The sequence below is a fragment of the Falco punctatus genome (genome assembly GCF_963210335.1).
Source record: "Falco punctatus genome assembly, chromosome: 13".
Lineage (NCBI taxonomy): Eukaryota > Metazoa > Chordata > Aves > Falconiformes > Falconidae > Falco > Falco punctatus.
This window is the reverse complement of record NC_137593.1, coordinates 4,941,695-4,963,852: the sequence shown is the minus strand read 5'-3', so window position 1 is coordinate 4,963,852 and position 22,158 is coordinate 4,941,695. Positions and strand designations below refer to the sequence as shown.

General features: G+C 39.4%; 1 protein-coding gene across 3 annotated transcripts in view; it reads right to left on the bottom strand.

The window, feature by feature from the left end:
* The window catches only part of SERPINI1 (serpin family I member 1), a 50,699-nt gene extending 28,723 nt beyond the window's left edge, over positions 1-21,976 (bottom strand). Inside the window, exon 1 of one of the 3 annotated variants that reach the window (XM_080409273.1) lies at positions 21,874-21,976. The gene's annotated coding sequence lies outside the window, so the exon portion shown is untranslated. Of the gene's footprint in view, positions 1-4,921; positions 4,983-20,803; positions 21,146-21,873 lie in introns of those variants that run through there. The other 2 variants (XM_080409275.1, XM_080409274.1) reach the window with 2 other exon arrangements.
* Positions 21,977-22,158: the final 182 nt, after the last annotated feature.

Below are 22,158 nucleotides of genomic sequence, written 5' to 3'. Positions count from 1 at the left end.
AAAAAAAAAAAAGATAAAGCAGAAACAGAACACTAAACAATGGAGTATTGCTTCAAAAAGCTGATAAATACCTGTACCTCCAGATGAGACCTTATTGCACAGCTTTACCTGCGCAGGTGTTATTTGGTGACTTCTACCACAACTTCAGTGTAAATTGGTTTCTCTAACATACATACACTTCTTCACTGGATCACCAAGTTCACTCAGTCTGACATTCCTACATGATTCTTCCGGTGTTTCTGCTCTGGGTACAGAGAAATGCCTGTTTTGTCTGGGGTCTTCTTTTGCTTTTGGACACCGTTCTGTACATGGCTTAAGAGTTTCTTGGAGACAACTGAAATGAAAGGCACTCTTCTTTCTAAGTTTTTATTTTCTGTCACTCCCCCCACACATTACTTAGTAACAAAAAAAATAAAATATATTCCAGATATATGTTGTTCAGTCGGTACTTGCATTAAGGTCATGACTACTTCCATTCCTGGCAACTTTTTAATTCAGAATTTCAGAAATCTTCTGAAAGGATTTCATCAGTCCTTAAATTCAGCCTACTACACTTCCACAACAGGTCACAACCAGCTGAAAGGGCAGCATGCCTGTTTGTTGGCCCTGTGGCCAGCACAGATGTACTCCTGTATCTGGGCAGAAGGAACACCAGTTTTAGTAACGTCTGAAGAAAAACATTCATAGGCTAGAACACAGGACCGATTAACTATAGCACTTGCCTTTCCCCAAGCATAAGGCTGGAATGACTAAGAGGAAGTAAAACAACATCATCTCCTCACACCCACAAACCCTGAACTATTCAGTTCATTACATATGCTTTCAGAAAAATGCAAAAGGGACAAGCATCCGATGTAAGCCAAGATATTTTGAGAGCTAGCACATCAACAAACTCAAACTGGGTTCACACGCATTAATTTTGAGGAGAACTGGACTCAGTGTAGGAAGGTGCCAAAAATTCAATTAAAGGTTGAATTCTAGTACCTTACGCATGCCAGACAGGTTGAAAAGGGGTTATAATTTCCTTGTCTTTTATACTGTAACAGACTGTGGGTTTTATAAAGCAACTCATTTATGGCTTTAAAAACCTACAAAATAAAGCTGTGATATACTGCCTAAGTTCTTCAGCACACAGACTAAACTAAGATTAGTTGCCTTAAAAATTACTCTTGGCTACATGCAAGCTAAACACCGAAGGTGTGGGAAGCACAGACGAGAAAAACTGCTGATTCCTTCTGATCAGTGTATAAAAGAAAAGCAAGCATGGTAACAGAACTGATTACATTCTCTCCTGTAACGAAGAGCATCTGCAGGAACTGACAGAAGTCTGGCAGAACAATTTTATAAAGCAAGAAATGACTTTACTTAGGGAGCAAGCCCTGCTGGTCAGAGGGAAAAAACCCCACCATCTATCTATCTAGGTAGGAGCTGGGTGTTTCCACCTTCCCCTCAAATCCAGCCAACACTGTTTCACATTTCTGACAGATTAATTATGACAAGATAGAAGTTTGGTGAAATTCAGTCATTGCTGCCTTGCCAGTTAGTAAATATGATAATTGTCGCAGGCACCTTTGTTCTAGATGATTTCTTGTTGGCAATCATACCAAACAACACAATCTCAGAGGGACTGCAGAACTACTAATAACAATTTGGAAAATCACCACAGCTCTCCCTCCAAAAAGAAACCAGTGAACACCAGCAGAACCGAGGAGATGCACTAAGCAGTTAGCAGGATCATTAGCTGTTCACCAGGACCAGGCGGTGGTTGTCATGGCTACCCTGAAGGATGTGCCAAGAAGGCGTGCAGCCCTGAGGAAGAGCTCCTGGACTGGTTTAGACTTGCCTCGGGCATGCTGCCCTGACACAACAGGGGAACATGGCTGCTACCACAGATCTCAAGAATCTTACAGATCCACTCAATCAGTTTGTACTGCAGAAGAGTAAAAGAATAAATTTTCAGTCTTTTCTTTGCCCAGGAATCCAACCTTTCAGATTTTTATTTCAAGATTAGGCAAAAATTACATCTCCAGCTAGCATTACTGGAGCAAAAGTATTCTCACATCTGGAATGCTGTGGTTTCACTTCTAGAAAATCCCACAGAAGTAATGTGGCACTTCCTCCCATCAGTTTCTTACTTTGTCCTTTTCCTCCCAATCATTCAGCCACTTTTGCCCTCCAGCACAGGGAATGACAGTGTACTGCGAAACAAAGCTGTAACCTGAGTTGCCTTCACCTGAAAAATAATTTCTTTTACATAACAAGTGAAAACAGGCAGCTATAGAGGGTACAGCAGTGCAAAGGCTAACCGCTGTAATCAAGCATCTAAATGGTAAATCTACATCCTACCAAGTGCTATAAAAGGGGCTACTTACACAACCCACTAGGGCATGCTTACACTGGAGCTGAGATATGGGAGAGCCTGCCTCAAGCTGACAGGAGGTAAACCAAAGTACCAGTTCTCAGAGCAACAGATATGCAATTCATGAGGTATTATTGCTTACAGCCAGAAGAATATACCCAAGGAAATGGGAGAATAACTAGAAGTCCATAAAATGTTGTAAGTTACAGCTATCGTGGACAGTGCAAGCAGTACATGAAAGTGTCTACAACATACTTTGGTTACTGGAAATGGTGAGAATCGTGAAATTATACATGCCTCTTGCCACCAGGCAGGTACATAAATGCTAACTATATGAGTTACATTTAGCCAGCAAGTCAACTCCTCCATATTAGGGCTGGTATTTACATTTTCCATGTTGCAAAAACGTGTTTATCCCTAAAATATGTTTATCCTTAGCTTATGTGAGCATATGACCTTGTCAGACAGAGATTCCACAGACACATCTAGAATCATTAAGTTTGTTTGAATCTGTTTCAGATATGTGCAATGACATCCATATTTGTCTGCACAAACATTAGTAATAAAGTTATGGGATTTTATCACCATCTGTCAGTTATGGAGTCATTGCCTTCTGGAGCAGAAAAACTTGAGGTTAATTTCACTAGAAAGCAGCATAATAACCCTATATAAAATATTGGGTATTTAAACCTCTAGCATATAGTGACTAAGACAAAGAAGACTCTTTCTATTAAAAGTTTGGACTATACTAAACGCTTGCTCTCCAACAGATAGCAAGGCATGGCTGTCAGGATTCTTTATTTCTATTTTATGAATAACCCCGTAACACCAGAAACTTCAAGAAAACCTGAAAGGAAAATGGTACACTGAAAACTTTCATATTGACAATTTCTACCACTAAAACCACTTGGGATTTAAACTTTCATGGAGCTTGGCGCCGAGTCACTAACCTGCTGAAGTAATTATGCAAGCCAAAGTTGTTTTAATTGAGCTTCCTCAAGCATAATCCCTCAGCTCCAATTAAAAAATAAAAAGATATGTTGAGAAGCCATGTCCAAAATACTTAAAATTTGAATAGCCTAAAGCAAACATCTAAATTCATGTCTAGACAATTGAGAAAAGGTGGTCTTATTTCAAACTCCACTACTCTAAGGCCTGCAGTTGTGAGGACCCATACACAATTTCTCTATTTGTTTCTTCTGTCTAGAAGAGAGGATTTTTTAGAAATTGTTTGGCAACGTGCTTTTATTTGTGACAGCTACAACGTGCCCCACAAACTAAAAGCTATAAATAAGAATACACTAAATAACCAACCTCTGTGAAAGAAAAAAAAAAATGAAGTATTTGGGGATTATAAAGGCTCAGAATTGGAAGTGTGCAGGTGGCCCTTCTGAGAAAGTCAACGAGGCCTGATTGGGGAGAGCCTCAAGGCTAGAAATTGAAATACTATACGGGATCTACTTTCAACAGATCAAAAGGGGGGTGGGGTGTCAAGTTCCATAGAAGCAGCTTAATCAGGGATAGATTGATTTCTTTAATATTGGGGGTTTTTACATATATTTTTCTGTGAGGTTTGTTAGTCCCATACACCACTCTGAATGAGATTACTCTCATGCATGTTAGTCTTGTGGTGAAGATGTTTACCCAATTTTACTATGGAAGGATAAACAATACCTAGACATAGGAGGTAAAGTTGCATCTTAGAGGCTCTCAAGAACCAATTCTGACAAGTTCTATTTTTGGAAATCTTCTTTTTCTTTTGAATGAAAAGGCCAACATAGTACTCCACTCACAGCATCTAGGGAAGATACCCCAAATGAGACAACAGCATTATTTCTCCTCCCCCAGGTTTCCTTAGGGCTGTTTGGGAAAGGTAGGGTGTGAACTGATTGTCTAGTAGCTGTTTTCTAATAGAAGCAGCAGAGATAGCACACTGTAATCAGTTACTTTAGATATAACAACAACTTCTTGCCTGCTCTTGCATGTGCTGCAAATTCCCTTTCTTACAATAAGTCACATTTCTGTTATTTTACTGTGGATTTCAGTTGATCAGGAAGCTCCCAGAAGCAAGCTCCCAACTATAATTTAATTAAAAGGGCAGTAGCTAAGTTTCACCATATGCAACTGCCAGATGCAATCATTGCAGTTTAAGTCTAAAGGCGATGCTACTGCGTGTACTAGAGCGTAGTCTTATAAGCAATGAAAGCTCTCACTTATGTCACATATATTGCTGTAATGCATTACGATATTACAGTTTCAGCAGAACCAATAAATATTAATAATACATTCTGTGAAAGCATTTACAGCAAGTGAGTTTGGAATACAAAGTTTCATGTGCCATACCCTTTTTCTTGCAGCTCTGTATTTATACATAGTCACTTGAGATATGTTACATTAGAATATATACTTTGCCTGGCATTATACAAGCTCTCACAGCCAATTTGAAACCTTCAAATGTTGGAGGACTGAAGGAGGACACTCAGTGGGGATAAACAAATACTGAACATGAGTCCCTCAGTATTCAGGGATTCATAGGAATAGGAGATACTGCATAAAAAGTACCTTAAAACTGCATCTCTTTGGAAGGGACTTGCTGAATGCATTTCAAAAGCCTACCAACCACCTGAAAAAAATTTAAATATCTTTAACAGTATGCAATGAGGAATGATAGTCTATAAATCATCTCAATGTAATAGACAAGGTATATCTCGGCTGCAAAACACTGTTTCAAAAGTTCAAAGCAGAAGTTAATTCTTCGATATATTGTTTAGCTTCCTTCACCAGGACTTCAGAAGAAAAAAGATCAGCCTATGGTAAAACTACATCAACAAGATGAAGAAAGTAAATTAAAATGTATCAGGATTTCAGAAAAGAGTCTATCGCTTCATAAACTGAATACAAGCGTGACATACAAACCAGCTTGCTTTCCTATAGAACAATACTGGCTTCAGACTTGCAATCAACATTGGGCTCCATTTACACTTAGGTAACGTCACTATCACCAGGAGAGTTGTTATTCGCTTACGTTAACACTACTTAGAGTAGAATTATTTTTTTACGGTAACAAGATATACAGATTATTTTAGGAGGGAAAAAAAAAGAAACCACCAATTAATCCTAGCATTAAAAGTAGATGTTGTACCCTGATTAATTACAATGGACAATTCATTGTTACAAGGACTGTTATTTATAACGCACGGACATTGCTTCTCAGCTTGATAGTCCATTTCTATACAGAAGATGCAAGACAGCAGCAGCCGCAGCTGTTGGTGAGCTTCCAGCCAGCTGCAATTACTCTTAAAAGCAACTGCATGTATCAGACAGAGCGTCACAACAGGCACAGTCCTGACAGCCAGCAACAGAACAGTATGAAACACTGGCCCACGCTCTCTCTCGAGCACAGCAGTATGCCAGCCCTGCTTCCCCAGCCACCCCGCAGCCCTGGCACCTTCCGTGCTGGCAGCTGCTCTGGAGCCAGCCTGGGGACCCTGTTGGCAGAGGTGGCCAGGCCATTACCATCCAGTTAATAGAGCTGTCCTGGCACAGCAGCTGATGCTGGACAGGGCCTATGAAAGGCTGTTTTTAAAAACAGAGTTGAAAAAGCTGTTTTGGCAAGTGTGCTGAGGCTGACCAACAGAGCCACAATTGATACAAAAATCCAAAATAAAAACAGCCTGTAAAGCTGGTCTCACACAAAAACTTCAGAGAGAAAAGGACAAGAAAGAAGAGTCACACAGAGGGTATTTACTTATGAACCAGCGAACAAGTACATTCCATCAAAGTCAGTAACACAAAAATATAGTGCTGCTATATAAGCTTCACCACTTCAAATATTTCTCTCAGATAACAGCATAAAATGTTACACAATAACGACTTTTTTTTTTTCCTAAAAAAATACAGGAAAATCTGGATGCAAAATTCAGCTAGTAACAGAATTTTTCACTCTATTTCACACAGTGTAAAACTCCAAACAAGGCATATGATAAGGATTTCTTTTTGATGTGAAGCATGCTGATCACTGCTCTTCCCAAAGGGCTGAGAAGCATGGAGAGACCACATGGAGAACAAAATGAAACTTCCCCTCCTTCCTGACCTACAGACAATTCCAATTCTTTCCTCTTAGGGTTCAGCATCACTGCTATCTGCTCAACCAAGAGTTTTCACATATTTTCAAATATTTTAATGTGTCTCTTATCTCTGATTTCTTCAACACCAGAACTCCAGTTCTCTTCCACTTGAGAGCAGCTCTGCAAATCTCTAAAAAAAGAAAGCAGCTAGGGCATCACCCAATTACAGACACCAATACAGGCAACTGACCAACTCACATAGTATCTGGACAGGATGAAAAACCAGCTAGCGTGGCATAGTGGGCAGAATTGCCACTAAAATCCTCACTTTTTTCTCCACATCATCATTCAAGTCCTTCCTCCCTCCTGCTTCTTCATAAGCATCTATGAGCTTACCAGCTTAAGAAAAAAGGAAACAGTAGTAGCCTCAAACTGTTCAAACTGGGGGAGCCGGCAGGGTATGAAGAAAAGGAGCAAACTCAGTGCTCTGCATGTGTTACTGAAATTGTTCAGAGAGAATATCTGGAACAGTAGCAGTTTCAAGGGGTAAATGGGAGAGCTGGAAACTGAAAGAAAAAGGCAGAGAGGAAAAAAACCCCATTCCGTGCTGTGCAGGTATCTTACACACAACAGAAGACCTGCAACAACCAAAGAAATATAGCTTCTTCAGTTAGAAGCAAAAAAAAACCAAGACTCATTTTACTTGGGGGTGTGTGTGAAATATTCACATTTTTGTTCTTACAGTTTTGCTTACCCTGGCCTTGGAGATCTGTAGCTGTCAATATACCCCTCTTGGCTCACCATGGACAAAACAGCTCAGTTTAGAGTCCAGTATTCAAGCTGTGCCTGGAAAATGGAATCTGGCCTTGAAGCACACTTCTGTGGATCACTGTTCATGCCTCATTGGTTTGTGTTTATGAGAACTGATGCTGTTCCAAGTATCCACTTGATGATGAGCCATTTAACCAACACATGTGGGGAGCTGAATTTGTCTTAATCTTGCTTATTCTCCCACACAAAAAAGCTTGTATCACGTTAGATCCAATTCTAAATGCTGAAGTAATTCACATGAACAAGAGCAATCATGAAGCACTGAAGAAACAGTCCGCTTCCATTGTTCACTGGCTCACATCTACACAGTCTCCCTGTGGCTATATGAACATATTTGTGCTATGTTGTACTGAGGGTGTTTGGGGATTTTTTTGTTTGCTTGGTTGGTTGGTTTTGGTTTCTTTTAAGATTTTTAAATGGGTTTTTATAATTCATAAACTCCAATACCTTACAGAAAGTAATCATTTCCAACACCCAGAATGAAAAACAAGGTTTGAAATCTCATTGTCTCTCCCTCCCAGAAACAGACTGTTTTCCAGCAAGTCTTAGGTGTTTCCTCTAGGATTTCCCATGGCAAGTTAATATTAATTCTACCTTTTGTTAGAGACACAATCATTTTACTGCCATTTTTTGTAGTATAAGCTATGATTCATGCACGCTTAACATTTTACATTGATGGGTAATATACACATTCTTATTAGAAATTAGGTTAATCTTTTTAAGTAGCGTGGCTTTGAAAAGTAAATAGGCTAACCTGAATTCTTCTGTCTGTAAGATCCCAATTTTCAAGATTTCCCACAGATTGACTGCTAATGTCTAAATTAAGGTGTTACATAGGTAAATGGACAGATGTACCTCACAGCAAGGAGTTTAGATCCAGTTTGTGCCAACCTGTTCCATTAACACAGCCACAGCTGAAAAGATATTTTAATTTTCAATCAATATACCTCAGCAGCAAACTCAGCCAATAATCAACTAGAATTCCTTGCCTCATACAGGCTTGCAATTGGTGCAGCTGTATGAGAAGTGTTGCCCATTTTTTTATTCACTACAGAACAGTTCTATTGGATCCAAATACACCCCAATGTGCAAATCATCAAAAGCTCACCTCTAATCACACGAAGAATCTGTTAATCCTTGAAGAAGCACACAGAGACCAGCTGTCACCGTGTGGAAACTAGACTGTATACCTCAGCCCCCTCTGTCTCGTAATCAGAAAGTTTATCACTGTGATATAGGAAATGGTGTTTAAAATTATGGCTAGTCCACCTGCTAGAGGGACAGAAACAGGCATAGTAGTAGAAATTAAAGGGGAAACATTACTTCCAGTATGAAACTATTCATCTGAAGTTTTTTTTAAGTTTATTTCTTCTTTGTTCAAAGTTCTCCAAGGCAGAATGTACAGGCTCTCCTCAAGTGAAGAACAATGCTCATAGTTTTGTTGTTTTAAGCAGTAAACTCTCTGCATACAGGTGAAAGCAGCTCAACTGTATCAAGTGTCCAGTCCTGTTTGACATTCAACGGCACGGATTTCTGCATGACCTAAAGAGCAAGCAGTAATCAGCTGAGACAACAGCTTCATGCTTGCTTTCATAAAAATACAGGGAAGCCAACTGCAGCAAATATCAAACCTTAAATAGGGGACGTCTCTTCTAGTTCCCAAAGTCTGCAGTAACAGACTATTAATAGATTAAAAGTGTACTACACATTTTCCCCCAATGGTAAATTAAAACGCTAGACTTTAAACAATCCAGTCTTCCCTGGATATTGAGTTGTAATATTTGCATGCTTACTGTGCCTACTAAACACAGAATTAATGATGTCAGGCACAACCATGCACTTGCCTAGGTAAGACTTAAATTTATGTCTCTCTATAGCCAGAAATTAATAGCCTAACATTTGTTTTCCCATGATTCACAGGGATTCAGGAATTGTTATGATGTACTAGGAGGGGCAATTGAAAGACCTAGTAAAATAATGGATTAAGAAAACTCAGTACAGCAAGGCTTGAAAACACACTTATCACAACTGTAATTACAAGCCTGAGTGGCCACAGCTGATCCCTAAGCTCAAACACTGCTTACACTCCCATTCAGTGAGTCTGCATTAAGAAAAAATCTTTACTGTGGCCCTATTAAAGAAACATTTCCTTGTATTTGTTTTAAAGGTTCTACTAGTTTAACCTGTTTATATAGAAAGAGTCAGACCTTGATGTTACAAAATGAGAGCACTAACTACCTCAAAGTCCTCAGGTTGTTCAGATTTTCATAGGTCTCACCACTATCATTTTGCTGGCTTGTTTCAGGAAGGGAACTGCAAACATATTCACCTGCTATTTGACATCAGCAACTCTCTACTCCCTCTAACTGCTGAGATTACTTTATTCAGGAATGCATACTAGAATTTTCTCCCCTGTAATGTCCTGATCAAAATGTGGATGTCTCAGTGTATTTGGTTTATGATATTGCAAACCAATTGTCAAAGAGGTTAAGCTGCTTACTGTAAAATAAAAGCTTATATTCTCAAGCAGTACCTTTCAAAAAACAGTACTTTCTATGTAACTTTCTTCTAAGCTTGACTGTGATAGCAGTCCAGCTGTTATTTTTTTAAGGCAAGTGCTTATTTTTTAATTGGACTAAAAATGATGCCAGTTGAGATAGCCAAGTATGCAAGTATTGTGGACTTAAAAGTTCACATACTGCCAGTTTGGGGATGTTTTATTTCAGGCTCTATCTCTGGTATCAACCATGGAGAAAGAAGAAAAAAAGCAAATAAAATATTAATCTGATTCTGTACACATAGTGGATGGGACAAGAAAACTCACAAACTGTAGTAAAAAAACGTCAGACTGGACTTTAACAATAGTATTTTGATAGCAAAGACAATGAAGCTGTGGAGTAAGTTGCCTGGGGAGCTCTCTAGATCTACCCATATCCACTAGATCCCTTTAAGAAGGCTAGACAAGCATGTCAGGAGTCAAGAGACAGTTGACTGTGACTTGGGAAAGCAGATGAACTAGAGAATTGAGTTTCTCATATACAGAATACATTTTCTCTGTCCTCCATATTCTGAAAAAGATACGTACACATACATGTATACATACACATGTACACCTCTACCCATATATATTCTATGCCCCCATTTTAAGAACCATAAAGCTATCTACCCTCTAAATACTGAAAAACAGTGCTGAAAAGGACTTTAGCGACCTAATGAATAGTGAACTCACATGGAAGATGCATGAGAGGGAAAGCAAGAGAAAAAGACTACATAAATACACTCCCAATCTATGTTCTGCACAAATGAAACAATTGTTAAGGGAACACCAAGAAAGGTGCAGCTCAAAATCTCTATTGGTTCAATGATTTTGGAATTTTTTGCAAAGCAGGCAAATAAGGTTCAAATCTCTGTTCCTTATCAGGCATGGAAACACAGAAATAGTCACCATTTCCTGAGTTTTATGGCTGGCACACAAACCCCATTAGGAACCAGGTTCTGTTCACTATGCATCTTTGCTTTTAAATAGGCGGCCTGAAAAATGACATTTTCTTTTCCCCCTTGGCTTGAATTAGTATTACAAAAATATTTTGAGCTACTCAGAAAATTCTGCACGTTTAGCCACTCAGTCCATAAGGGGGAAAAAAGTCAAATTACACAACCCAATTTGGCATTTAACATCCCAGGGCAAAGTCATTGTATGTCCACAGGAAGCATTAATAAACCTGGTTGATCTCACTTTATAAAGAGTTGCGATTACCATTTTTCAATAACTGAAGCTATGATACTTCTCATATCTTACAGATTTAAACCAAAAAGGCAAAGACTACTTGAATTTAGCTCAAATGCCAGTTTATTGTGAACATGTTCTCTTTTTGTTCCTACATATCATGCCAAAATTCAGGGGTTGGATTTCTCAAAGTGCAGCGCACCAGAGCTCAGTTGAGAGCAAGCAGGAGTAGCCAAGCACGTGAGAAAACAAGCCTCTAGTTTGGTGCTTAAATGGGAGGTAAATATTCCTGGGGGGGGAAGGCACAAAAGAAGTATGCCTGTTCATTTTCAGAATTATTACATCTTAAGGACTATATGTAGAAATGGTCCCTTTTGCATTTCAGTTACTGAACACGTAAGTAGTATTTAAGAAGTTTCCTCTATGGAATAGAAAACATCACATATAATCCAAGACCCATTACAGCCAATCGAAATACATTAATTCTATTGCAATTTGCATATATGAAATCTGCATGCACACATTACAAAACCTTTCATAGGTTCATAAAATTATTTTTTTTGTAATGAAAAGCATAAAGTCTATTTAAGGCGGAGCACATAACCTTTCTGCAAATGCAATACCACATATGAAGTTGAAAGACTCAAACTGAAGACAAAGATCTTTGGTTGCTGATACAGGAGGAATTTAGAGATAGAACAGACATTTATTTTCAAATATAAGGGACCAGCAATAAACAAAAAAAATGATGAAATTACTCTGATCTGTTAGAACCCAAAAGTGATTGCCATTTGGTGTATTTACCTCAGCAACCTGATGCCTTTCTTATAGGTTATTGATACTCAGCTTCTAAACTGCTACTGAAATACCACTAAGCAGTCGACTCTCATTCAAATACCAACTTGGCTGCCTCTTTGTTTTGAAGATGGACAAAATAATTGTAAATTGCTACGTACTGCAATAGACTAGTAAACTCTAATGTTTCAATTATGAGTGAAAGTGAAGGGATACCTACAAAGGAAACAAAAATCGGTAACTTTTCTAGCCATACAGACACAATGGTTACAATGGAACAACATATAAGCAAACTTTATGAATTGTGTGCTAAATTATCTTCAGGTGTAAGTCTTCCAAGAAAATATACATATCATCAGCTTTTGTTATGCTTAGTTTGATAGAGAAACATGCTACCAACTCATCAGGTAATCACTTCCAATGTACCAAAGTATAGGAAGGTCTAAATACCAAGTTACACAATATGTACTAATGCTTGCAATCCCTCTTTCCATTACCAGATATAATAATGTCATAATTTTTGAAAGACATTTTTACTATATAGGGGCTACTGCTAATATCACTGTGCCAGGCCTTTTTACTAGAAACTTCCGTAACTTATGCAGTGGTTCATCCAGTATATGTGCACAAGATTTGCCCAAGGTTAAGTCTTACAATTTTAATAGTTTTTCAGATAAAAATATTCAGATTTTTACTCAAAAACAAGAAATGGTTCTGTTCCCACAGAAACAGTTAATCTTGGCTAATCTGTTTCAGAGGCTACAACCCAACACTACTCAGGCCTAGAAATATTCTAAAACAAATGTAAAAAAATGTACAAACAAGAAAATAAGCGATTTCCCTAAGCATTTCCATAGCTCGCATAAAGATATCAATTACCATAGCTTGTCTTCTAAATTAATGATACACAGTGATGGATTATTCATGCAAGTCGGCCAGCTGAACATTATACTTTGACTCTGGAGAGAAAGTATAGCATATCTTAATTAACTATATTTTGTGTAAGCCAAAAGACAGAAAAAATTTATTTCCCAAGTCAACCAGGTAAAATGTAAGAAAATAAAACTAGTGGCAATTTAAATATGAAAAAGTCTTCAGTAGTCTCCATAATCCATATTTAAAGGGAACTAGCAAGAGCAGGTTGCCTCAAGTGAACTCTGTAAAGCAGTTCCAAATTGCTGTTTTGTTGAACGAAGTGACTTCAGATCTACTCCATTCAAGCGTGGAAAAGAGGGAAATTTAATATTAATATGCCGTTTCCTGTCTATGCACAGCCTTGCAAGACTTCAGTGATGGCACAATTTCTTGTTTCAAAAGGATATCAAGTATTTTCACAGTCTCGATTGAAATTCAACTCAACATTGAATTTTTCTATGAGTGAGCGATACATTATCTCAAATATTTTCCCAATAAATGATGTATTCTAATGGCCTCCTTGAACGTACATAATATTTATGTGTTGTGTAAGTCTATTTATGACACTTGTTACTTTGATCAGGACAATGCAAAATGCCTCTACAATTCAAACAATATCTCAGATTTGCAATTGTTGGCTTTCAAAGCATTATTCCATCATTGCATTGAAAGATTTACAAAATAGAAACAGGAAGTCTATGATAAATGTTACCATTTATTCTTAGAGTAATTAATATGAATGATTTAGTATCTCTAAAAATCTATACCAAGCTGCTCTAGGATAGCAAAGACCACCATGTCTGCTGAATTACACGACCACCTAGTTGCTTACATGACTTCTATTATACAACACATTAAGGTTGTTAAAAGTATTAATCACATTCAAATAAACCTTTACCTTTTAACGAACTAACACCCACATGCCTCACACGCATTACTGGATTTTATTTTATGAGTAGGAGGAGTCTCTTTTCGTTTAATGGTGGAGAAATGCAGGTCAAGTATAGATTAAATTACTTGTCTATACCAAATAATCTAAAAAACCAGTATTTTTTTCTTCTTCCTTTAAAACTATCCTGTCCATTAGCATTACCTTCTCTGAGCTTCCAGAACAATCCTAGAGCCTTTGAAAGCAAAAATTTAATTTTGTCCTTGCTCTCAGTGCCTCAGCAATATTGCTGAGGATTCTTCTAAAGCCCTACAATTCTTACGGAATAACTCAAAGACAGGATACTTACATAGATAAGGATTAGCAAAGAATGGTGAATATAAATTCCATTAGTCTCTACCAATACCAAAATGACAAATAGTGGGAACACACTATCATACAGCTGCTTCCATAGGACTTTCACTACAAGTAAAGATGATAGAGCTAGGTATTAGACCTAGCTCCTTGTAACAATTTTAAATGCAGATTTGAACTTACGTTGCTTTCCTCCCAAATACAAGATATCCTAGCGTCCTTGTACAGAAATATGCTACCTTCATTTCAATGTTTTATTTTCACAGTGACTGAGTAAAAGCTTGTCCTCTTGAAGCTAAAAGGTATTTTGCTGTCACTTCATATATGAAGACCTACTATCACTTGTGGCAATTCACAAGTGTACTCTGTTTTAATATTGTATGTACATGCTCCTCCCACACATTTGTATCGAAAAATCACTAGTGGCATTTTTTCGCTTCATGCATATCATCCCCTCAAAACAAATCCACTTACAGTCAATTTGTTTCTTACTCACTTTCATGGGTATCTTCTCTATATGCCCTGCTGCTCCATATCCCCCGTAATTAGAGATTTCTTCTTGCTTGTTTTTCTCATATTTGTTTTTCTTGGTATCTCCTCGTAGATCTAATGCCCTGCTTTCTTTAGTATTTCAGCACACACATGGTAGGGAGCGCAGATGGAAGCTGCCACCTACAGATGACGCCAAGTAGCTTCTGTGCAGGTGGAGACTCCAAAAGCTCTGAAATCCACAGAGGCTTCTGTGCTACTGTGACATTTTCTATGCCTCAGAGATGCTGGGGAGGACTAATCAAAGGCACTCTCCTACAAACTGAGAATAAGCACAGTTGTTGCATGCAGCAACTACACAGGTGACAGTGAATTGAGGAGTTGCATTCAGGCACTCATAACATTCAGAACCTATCCCCAGTAAGAAGAATGAGAACAAACACTCAGAGCTACAAAGCACCACAAACACTGTTTCAGGCTGCTTAGTCCTATAAGGCTTCTTCCTTCTATGAAGGATGTTACTTCATGTCTTGCTGAATTCCTATTTCCTATTTAGAGATGCTCTTTACACACCTGACTCACTCAGGTTTGTCACATGAGGGGCAGGGGTAGATGTGGGAAGACGTTATTCATTAGCCATTCCCTTGTCTCTGGCTTAAATAAAAAAACAACAAACAAACCACCAAAAACTTTAAAAAACCAAACCACTTCTGGACAGGTTCACATGGGGGTGGGATATTTCACAGACTACTGTTTTCTGTTTGAACCAATATTAATAAAACTACTCCTGCTTACTCTGAAAAGAAAGCCACATCTAGTACATCTCACAGTTCTGCTTCCTTGCAACAGCATGTTCAGATGGCAGAATTAAGGAGTTGGGCAATGCTGCTTGGAGATTAAAAGAAGCAAAGATCTACAGGCACACACTGCAGGAGCCAGAGCACCATGGGCATAGCAGGGGAAACGCTACAGCACATAGAGGGAGATCTGGACGGTTGGTTAAGCCTGGGCACTGAAGGAGACTGATAAAAACAGACAAGCAGATGAAGAGGAAAGGCCCAATTCTGATGCAGAGGAGTGATGAAAGGCAAAGGCAAAACATCCCTTCCAGACCTTAACTACTATCAGTTATGGACAACACATAATCTCTGTCTGCAATACTTAGATCAACATTGCTGCAGGATGAAAATGAGATCATAGCAACCAAAAACCAAAACAGTGTTGAATTAAAAGGGTTCAGCTCCACATCTATGTTTATAATGCAAGTGCTAGATGGTTGCTCTTTTCAACACCTTGCCTTACTTCTCTTAAGAGATTCTCAAACACTGCTGCTCTCTTCTTCCCAGACCTCCACTAATAACTTCCTTAGATAAAAGAACAGACATGTTTGTGAATTCTGTGACTGAACTAATCACAGCCAGAGTTCCAGGACAAGAAAAAAAAAAAGGATGGTCCATAGCACATGCAGTTGTGAAACAAGACCTTCTTTTTCATGCTGGACCATGAAGGTGTAGCAGGGACATTAAGGATTAAACTGAAAGTCTATTCTGTCCTCTTCAGCTCAAACATCAGCTTTACAAAATAAATGTTCAGGTAATATTTGGCAAGTGCGGAGTCAGCTTTGGGGTGGTGTGGGGTTTTTTTTAACAACAAAAACACCTGCTGCCTGTAATGTTACTGTGAATAAACAATGTTACTTTAATAAAGATGTTTTTATTCACCATATGTAAGCACACATGCTTTTTAAGACAGAGCAGGATTACTACAGGGTTTTAAAAGTCCATATCCAGTTTAATAAGAGAATAGTTTATTCCTCTTTAGTACTTGTAAGAATCATTAGACATCTTTCAACTCCCAGTAATTACTTTGGTTTTGGCAGACATTACTGTTTCCTCCTCCTGCTTTTTTGAATAAATCTGAAATTAACAAGTCAATAAACTGACATATTTACAGTAAAAATAACTTGGCTTCCCTCTCTTCTTCCTCCCACTTCTCATATTTTTCTTTGCAGATGAAAAGGTTATCGTTCACCTACAGGCTTTACATATACTCACAGCAATTTGGGTAGGCACCTCCACACCTTTCCTTTAGATCAACAGGATCTCAAGTTGAAGACCTGGTCTACACTAAGTTGTGTTGTCTTAGGTTTTGATTAATAGCTTAAAACAGTTTCTTTTGAAAAAAAAACCAGAAAAACCCAAGAAAGAAAACATGAGTTGCTCCAGTGAATTCAAATGGCTACAGGAAGTACACTATCATTAAATGCTCCAAGAACTGCTTTAATTTAAATGTGGGGGGAAAAGCATTTGAAAAGAGCAGTTTCAGTGTACCAATTAAAAAAGATGTCGTAAATCCTTAAACCTATTCTCTTTGTAACTACAAATTACATAACTGAGATGTATGGGGAAACTGGGGCAGCGAACATCACCTCAGACAGAAACATTAACTGAAAAATGACGTTTTGCTATACTGTCAAGGAAGGAGGCAATCCCCAGTGGCTAAGTGATCATGAGGAGTTCAGACAGGCTGTCTTTGGCAAAGTACCCATGCTCCTAACATTGCCTTGACATGACAAGGTCAGTTAAAAAAAAAAAGTCACATTAAAGAGTAGATGTCCAAGTTCTCCAGCTTACTCCAAACTTCTGCAGGAGAATCAAGGGCTGGGAAGGCGTCGCTGCTCAAAAAGTAGCAGATGCAAAATGCAACTAGAGAGCAAGCATTTGGACTTATCATCTTATTGCAAGGGCAATTAAAGCATTCGCTTTCCTGTGGTGTCTGAGCAAAATTCTCAGAATTCAGTCAGAATTCAAAAAGCAAAACAAAACCAAAGGCTAAGTATGTTGCTCAAAAGAGTTAGAAAGGAAACGACAGTTCTCTCTTCAAACAAGGAAATCCCCAAACCCACTGCACACACAGACACATGGATGACAAAAATAGATGAAAACAGAAGAGCACAGGAACTGAAGTTTCCCTGAGGTTTGGAAGAGATCATTCCTAGCTAACAAGTGCTTGGTTTTGTGTATTTAAGAAATTCCACTGCAGACATGGTACCATCTCAGCTACAATTCTGACAGAACTGATCTTTCTAAAAGCAGCCAATTGTGCATTAGCGCCATCAAATCATCACAGCATTAGATTTGTAGACATATACAGCAGTGTGGAAATAGTTTACATTATTAAATAATTATTTGGTTCGGCATAACTGTAATAGTTCAAGATTGCAGGGCTGAAGTACACAAACAAGTGGAAAGGTATTTTCTGATTAACAGGCTAGCTATTTGGTTAAAACTGAGTACAACCACATAATTTTAATTCTCTTCTTCTAGACGGCATATTACTTGTCATTATTGATTCTTCCTGAAGGAATAGTGTCAAGTCTGAAAAAGTATTTCTCAAGATTTATCACAATATTTAAACACTCAACTAAACCAAAAATCCTTTACAACACAGAAGGTCAAACCTTATTAACCCCAAAACCAGACACATATTTAACTCATTAGCTTGTATCAATAAGAAATTTTCTCATAGCTACAGCTGCTTTGCAATGACCCTAAAGACCAAAAAAGGATGTGGATAACTCACACAGCTTTTATCACATTAGCCACAGTCTGCAGTTTTCATAATCACTAGCTTTGAAGTATATTAAACAAAGCAGAACGTGACCTTACAGTTGATATTTTAATCATACCACATAAGAACAATTCTTTATCATACACACATTATTAAGGCCACCAAACGAGATGCCACTCGGAACTACTCAAAACACAAACAGGCAGAACAGAACACTACTGCTACACAGACAGGCCAAGCTAAGCAGTGGCTGCACTACCAGGAAGGTTCATGCTTTGAAATGCAGAGTCACTAGACCACTTCCAGCACCTACCTCCGATCTCAGCTTGGCTGAGGGATCAACTGGAAGTGAAATGTGTGCATGTGAGACTAATGGAAAACAAAATTGAAGCTTTTAATTTTAAAGTAATGCTACGTAGTGTCGCATTACTTAATAGCAAAATGCAGATTATCTTGTCTACATTTAAATTTAGTACAATATGTGGTTATCTTTTTAGAAACAGAATTTGTGGGAGGCAAAGTGAAAAAAAGACGACATGGTATTCTTTCACTGAAGTCAGGAAATTGAAAATATTTCATATAGGAATTCACCAACTTAAATTTTCACAGTACTGTATTGTTAGAGACCTTCTCCAACATAAATCCCCCTTCCAATGACTGTACTAAGGTATTTACACTACAAAACCCCCATCATATTCCTAATGTGATTGACACACTTCACTTCCACCTGCACTTGGTAATTTATAGCAGTCAAAACGGCAGGGATGTAAAATAAGTCCAAAACTTTACATTTGATGTTGAATTGTGGGATTATTATTTGTCTGAAAGTGGCTAGCTTCATTATCTCCAGAAGTTTAAAGAACACTTCTTGTTCTGTCAAGTCAATAATTCAAAATTCAGAAAGTATTTCCTTTCCTCCTGCAGGAACGCATATTGCATTATTTCTCCCCACTCCCAAGTTCCACTAACCTTTTATCATCCAGTTCACAAGACTAGCAGTGCTTGAAAGACATGAATTAAATGCAAGAATTTAAAAGATATTTCCAAATTTCACTACTCTGCTCTTTCAAGTATTTGCGCAAAAATACAAAGCTATCGCTAATCATAGTTGACTATATAGACGTCTTTCCCTACCATGTGCCCATTATACCGACATGTAACCAGAGATACTGACTGTATCAGAGATAGTGCAAGAGTATATAAAATAAACTAGACATTAATTTTTGAAGACTTGTTTACATGCCAGAAAAATTAAGATGAGGACAACCTAAAGACTGAGCATAGGACAGACTTACATAACTCATATTTGACCTAGGCTTTACAAAGGCAAGAATAATATATTGCCTACATGGATTGTCAGAAAGTATTTTTAAATGTATTCAGCTACACCAAAAATGTGTCTTTATGGATGATGAATTGAAAAGGACTTTAAAGAGCCAAGAGTAGTTAGATCTTGATATGATTAATCCTATGCACTAACCCCTCGCCACTGTTAGTTTTGTGAGATTAGGAGTTGAATTAAATTACACATAAACACAGCATTTACATCTACAGAATAAATTTCAGAAGAGTTACTCCAACAATGTAGTGTTCCTAGAATTCTGCTAGACTATGCATGAATATATACACATTCTTCCATCTGAGAGGATGAGATGAGAAAAGGTCAAAAGACCCAAGTCTTAAAACATACACAAAACCACACCACATCAGCAGGCTCCCACAGTAAGCAAGTCACTTAGCAGCTCAAAGGTGCATTAATCCCAAGCCATTTTTGGAATCAATTTGAGCCGGCAGTGCCGTAGCTAAAGCATTCAGTAGGCTAACATACACACAGCATATTCTGTGGTTTCAACAATGAATATGAAAGTAGATGAGCAACAACTTCATGAATATTTTCACATACATGTGAACAAATCATTTGCTGAAAATGGTAGATGGAGAGACAAAGTCAAAGCAAATTTAAAAACCCAAACTCAGTCTCAAACTTAACTTGAGAATGTGAACATAGAGCATAGGAAGTCTGGTAAAGATATATTTTGGAACTCATGACTACATTTAATAGCAAACTTAACACCGCCACAAGCCTTCACCTTGTATTACCTCTTAAATTGCCCTGTGTAATTCTGTAGACAACCCATACCTTAAAGAAAAAGCCATTAACTGTTCCTTCATCCTGCCTCAGCAACTGTTCCTCATTACACTCAACAAACCCACAACAGTTATGAAAAACACAATAGATGTAAAATAAAAAAGTATGAATCTGGTCCAAGACCCCACTGATTTGGAAAAAAAAAAAAAAAGTAATAAAAAAAGAAGACAGAATTTGGAATAGTATTACAGAATTGATGGAGGTAGATAATATACTTTATTTTAAGTTTTAGCACCTGTAGGACTGTGGCTTTCTAGCTTAACTTTAAAATGTACTGATTTCACAGAAAGGATAAAATTCAATAGACACGCATTTGACTTAATGTATGTTATGAGATTTTGGTAAATGTCTCTCACCTAAGCAGAATAGCATCATTTTCTATTAGACTGAACTACTGATCACATTAAAAACGATGAGACAAGAATTGAGGAATCGAAGATTGCAGGTGATTAATATTAGACAATTCATACACACTATTCTAGTTTTAAGTAGCCCTGTAATACCAAGTTCCACGGAGTATTTGATACGTGAGAGATCATACAAAGACCCAATTAAAACAAGGTGGCAGGGGGAGGAGAAAATTCAGTACACGTAATAAAGTATAATAATCCAGCTGCTTTTCTTTTTTTTTTTTCCCCTACGTAGTGCTCTTGCTCACCTACGTGAAGGCGAGGGGGACTGGTTACATGCACATGATCTGCCTGCTCCCACAGACATCACAGTCTTCCCACTTTGCCGTCTCAGTGCTGCAAGAAGTTACAGCCAGCGTTTGACAAGTTTAATACTCTAGCTGTTCATTCACACGTTCGCATCGGAATTCATGTGTCTCATTAACATTAGGTAATAGGGAGCAGTATTTAAAAAAAAAAAGCGACTTTTAATACTGATGCATCAGGCACGCAGACAGAAACCCAGAACTGAGTTAACATTTTAACAATTGAGCTCATTTTAAATTTAACTTAAAACTTTAAATCTTCTGGCTTACCAGGACAATTACCTCGACATAATACACAAGTTTACTTAATTGTCTGAACAGCCGAAAGAGGGAACACCCGGCACACACGTACGGTCTGTGGCGCAGGGAGGGAGCTGACAGCACGGAGCGTGCCACACGCCAGGGAAGCCCCTCAGAACCGCGCTCCGGGCGGGCAGCGACCCCAAAGGGCACGCAGACCCTCAAGACACCGCCTGCTTCGGCACGGACGGGTTTTAAAGAAGCCCCGCCGCAACACTTACCACAGCCCAAGTTGACAACAAAGTGCTGGTGCCGAGCGCCGAGGCTGGCGAGAGGGGCTGCGGCTCCTCAGGGGCGGGAGCGGTTTCCCGCCCACCGCCGCCGGCGGACAGCGCAGGCAGGCGGGAGACAAAGGGCGACCCAGCACCCGCTGGGTGCCGGGCTGGTTTCTCCCCCTTCCCAAGTTCTCCCACCGCCGGGGAAGCACCTCCGTGCCCACACGCCTCCTCTCCCCGCCGCAGCGGGCGGCGCGGCGGGCGCAGCCGCCCTCCCCTCAGGCGCTAACGGAACGCCGCGGAGGCGCCTTCCCGCTCGGCGCCAGCCCGGGCCGTACCGGCGCTCCCACCGGCGGCCCCTGGAGTGGCCAGGCGTTGCTCCGCTACCGACACCCGGACACGCGTGCACAGCCACAGAGAGCTTCACTCAGTTGAAGAAATAAACTAGAGCCACCGCCCACGCACACACCGCCAGCAGCGAAGGGACAGCGCACTCACCGGCCCGCCGCCGCCGCCACACCCCCACCCGCTGCCCGCCGCCGAACACACAGCTCCGCGCTCCGCCGCGGCTGTGCTCCCCCCGCCGCCACCGCCGGGGTAGTCTCACCGCCCCGCCCAGCGGAGGCCCCGCCCACACCCCGCCAGATGCGCGCTCCAATTGGGCGCTCCTGTCTCAATCTCCCCCCCCTTACCCGCCCAGCTCCGCGCTCCGATTGGGTGTTCCTGCCTCCCTCTGCCCTCCCCTTCCCGCCCGGTTCCGCCCCCGGCCCTGCGCCGCGCGGG